This window comes from Gossypium raimondii, chromosome 2, assembly GCF_025698545.1.
Source record: "Gossypium raimondii isolate GPD5lz chromosome 2, ASM2569854v1, whole genome shotgun sequence".
NCBI classification, from domain to species: domain Eukaryota; kingdom Viridiplantae; phylum Streptophyta; class Magnoliopsida; order Malvales; family Malvaceae; genus Gossypium; species Gossypium raimondii.
The window spans coordinates 23,178,733-23,182,978 of NC_068566.1; the positions used below are offsets into that span (position 1 = coordinate 23,178,733).

General features: G+C 37.3%; 1 non-coding gene across 1 annotated transcript; it reads right to left on the reverse strand.

Annotated features, from left to right (window-relative positions):
* Positions 1-1,586: 1,586 nt before the first annotated feature.
* On the reverse strand, positions 1,587-1,693 carry LOC128039331 (small nucleolar RNA R71). Its single transcript, XR_008193835.1, has one exon. It is a non-coding gene; the product is annotated as a small nucleolar RNA R71 (small nucleolar RNA).
* Positions 1,694-4,246: the final 2,553 nt, after the last annotated feature.

The window sequence follows — 4,246 nt, forward strand, 5'->3', positions numbered from 1 at the left end:
TATGTTGTTGGAATGGTTAATTTAATCAATTTAGCTTGAATTTAATTCGTGTTAGTTTGATTGCATTTCGTTTGTTAAAATTATTGAAATTGTGTTTATGTTGTTATAGGCCTCGGAAAGATGCTTGATTAAGTAAAACCATGACTAAGTTATCCTTGCATTACAATTGTTAGGTAACTAATGAATTAATTATTTAAATGGATTGAAATTGTAATTAATGGACACAGTACTTAATTAGTGCATGTTTAATCATCTAAGGTAGCTGAGGGTTAGATTAACAACTATATCTGACGATACATTTGCCTTGCATAACTTGCCGGAGTATTGTGATTAAACTGTTTCAAGGTGAGGATACTTTTGTTCCCTCACATAGTCTTTTATGTGCTTATTAAATTGAGTTAATTTTTTGAATTGACATAGGGATATGTACAAGAGATTATTTTGATTTAATAAGTATGTATGTGCAATAACATATTTGCCTATTAAGATTTGTTTAATCGGTTGAATTGACATAGGGATATAGTCAAGAGATAAATGGATTTTGGTAGGTGAGTATGTTCATAAGTTAGCAAACTACTGAGTTGCCGTGAACTTATTCTTAACAATATAAACATGAGTTCAATTATTCTAAGTTAAGAAATGTAATTAATCTAACACAATTATGTCATCTTGTTTAAAATCGTATGTTGAAATCATGCATTTGAGATTTACTTATTTAGTTTACTTAGTTTAAAATCTTAGTTTTCAATCACCCTCTTCAAGCAAAGTATTTTTCTTCACCAAAGTGTTTTAAATAGCATTGATAAATAATTCTTTTCACAGTCCTTGTGGGTATGATAACTCGACATTTACTTGTCACTTTATTACTTGTTGCGATTGTGTACACTTGCAATTGCTGTCGTTCCAAGTTTTTGGCGCCGTTGCCAGGGACTGTGTTTTAAAAAAGTCATTATTTGTGTAGTTGTTAGTTTTGCATTTTGGTTTATTTTTCTGTTGAAATTTTAACTTAGTTAATTTTTCTTTGATTATTTTAGGTGTTTATGAGTATTGACCGAATCATCGATTTACTCTTTGTAGACCCTGAGATTGAACAAAATTTTCGACAGCGAATAAGACAAGCAAGTCAAAGAAGGACTGAAGAGATGAACTTCAAAAATCTGAATTAAGGAAACGGAGCAAACCTTGCTCAAAATCCTATCCTTATTGCTAATGATAGGGATAAAGCTTTGAGACAGTATGCCATGCCAGTATTTCATGATCTTAATTCGGGTATTAGGAGACCTAAAATTGAGGCACAATAGTTCAAGTTAAAGCTAGTCATGTTCCAGATGCTTCAGACAGTGGGCCAATTCTGTGGGATTCCTACCCAAGATCCTCACCTACATTTAAGACTGTTTATGGATGTGAGCGATTCTTTCAAGTTAGCTGAAGTACCCGAAGATGCATTACGATTGAAGCTGTTCCCATATTCACTAAGGGACAGAGCTTAAGCTTGGTTGAACTCATTACCACTAAACTCAATTTCAACATGGAAAGAGTTAGCAGAAAAATTCCTTATGCAGTATTTCCCGCCTAGCAAGAACGCTAAGTTGAGGAACGAGATCACTACTTTCCAACAATTGGATGATGAGTCATTGTATGAGGCATGGGAAAGGTACAAAGAATTGTTACGGAAGTGCCCTCATCACGAAATCCCACATTGCATGCAACTTGGGACATTTTATAATGGTCTCAATGCTTACATGAGGATGGTAGTGGACGCTTCTGCTAATAGTGCTCTCCTTTTTAAGTCTTATAATAAGGCTTATGATATCATTGAGAGGATTGCCAGGAACAAGTATCAATGGCCAACCAATCGAGCAGCGTCAGGAAGACGAGTCGCTGGAATACATGAAGTAGACGCTCTTACTTCACTCGCATCTCAAGTATAATCAATATCCTCAGTGTTAAAAAATCTTACTACTAATGAGTGTAATAGTTTTGCAGCACAACCACTGAATCAATTTGAAAATGTAGCCTGTGCTTATTATGGGGAAGGAAATTTGTTCGAAGAATGTCTATCGAACCCAGAATCTGTGTATCACATGGGTAACCAGAACCAAAATTGAGGAAGGCAAGGGCTGCAATCCAATTTCTATAACCCACCATGGAGAAATCACCCAAATTTTTCCTAGAGTAACCAAGGGACAGGAACCAGTAACAATTATGTCCAACCTTGATCGACCCAGCCACCTAGTTTTACCCAACAAGCTCAGAAACCAACCCAAGTTGAACCATCCAATAGCCTAGAGAATCTATTGAAGGTATACATGGTAAAAACTGATGCCTCTCTAAGAAATTTGGAGAATCAAGTGGGCCAGCTTGCAAGTGAACTCAGAAACTGACCACAAGGTGTTTTACCTAGTGATACGGAGAATCTGAGGAATCGAGTGAAGGAGTATTGTAAAGTGTTGGCATTGAGGAGGGGAAAGAATTTAGAGCCCAATTCCCTCACAGTTGAGAAGGAGCCAGCTGACGCTTAAGACTCAAAGGAAGTTCAATCGAGTGTTGAAATTTCAGTTTCACCAAAAAATGAATCTACAAATTCTGACGCAGTAACTTATAAACCAGCTAATTCTGATCAACTAATAACTCTGTTAGATGCAAAATTGCCACAGAAAATGATCAACCAATTCCAGTAAAGAAACCCCCACGACCTTACCCTCAAAGACTTTAGAAGCAGAAGCAGGAAATTCAATTCAAGAAGTTCCTAGATGTACTCAAGCAACTTCATATCAACATCCCGTTAGTTGAAGCACTTAAACAAATGCCGAACTATGTCAAATTCATGTAGGATATCCTGTCTAAAAAAATGAAGGCTTGGAGAATTTGAGACGGTAGCCCTAACGAAGGAATGTAGTGCATATCTTCAAGACAAACTACCCCCAAAATTGAAGGATCCTGGATGTTTTACCATACCTTGCAATATTGGAGCAACATATTGTGGTGAGGCACTATGTGACTTGGGTGCGAGTATCAGCTTGATGCCCATGTCAATGTTTAGGAAGTTGGGGATAGGTGAAGTTAGACCTGCTACAGTTACACTTCAATTAGCAGATCGATCCTTAGCACATCCAGAAGGAAAAATCGAGGACGTATTTGTACGTGTAGAAAAATTTATCTTTCTTACTGACTTTGTGATTCTAGACTTTGAAATAGACAAAGAGGTGCCAATCATCTTAGGAAGACCTTTCTTAGCAACCAGAAGGACCCTTATTGATGTGCAGAGGGGCGAGCTTACTATACGTGTTTAGGATGATTAGGTAACATTCAACGTTTTTAAGTCCATGCGATTTCCTGACACAATTGTTGATTGTTTTGCAGTGTTCGTTTGAAAGGATTTAATCGTGGAGAAGGAACTCAATTATGTTGCGGACCCATTGGAACAAATTTTGACATCAGATCTTCCAAATGATGAAGAGGAGGATGAATACTTAGCTTTGTTAGAAGCTAATCAAAGGGGATTTAATCTGCAATCCCGCTTTGAATCTTTGGAGTTAGAGAAAAGGGATTATGCCCAACCCAAAGCGTCAATCGAGGAGCCACCTAAATTAGAACTAAAAGTACTTCCCTCACATTTGAAATATGTTTATTTAGGTAACTCTTCTACTCTACCTGTGATTGTTTTAGCATAATTAACTATTGAGCAAGAAGAGAAACTCATCCTGGTGTTGAAACAATTCAAAAAGGCTATCGGATGGACCATAGCTAATATTCACGGAATTAGTCCATCTGTATGCATGCACAAGATTATCTTAGAAGATGGAGAAAATGGGACAATTGATGGACAACGAAGATTGAACCCCATCATGAAGGACGTAGTCAAGAAAGAAATCATCAAGTGGTTAGATGCGGGTATAATTTACCCCATCTTAGATAGTTCATGGGTAAGTCCGGTCCAGTGCGTGCCAAAGAAAGGAGGTATCACGATTATTAAAAATGAGAATAGCGAGTTGATACCAACTAGAACGGTTACGGGATGGAGAATTTGCATCGATTATCGAAAGCTAAACAAAGCAACTAGGAAAGATCACTTTCCTTTTCTGTTTTTTGGACCAGATGCTGGATAGACTGGCAGGGCGAGACTATTACTGTTTTCTCGATGGATACTCAGGGTATAATCAGATTACAGTAGCACCAGAAGATCAGCACAAGACAACATTCACCTACCCGTACGATACATTTGCATTTAGGCGCATGCCATTTG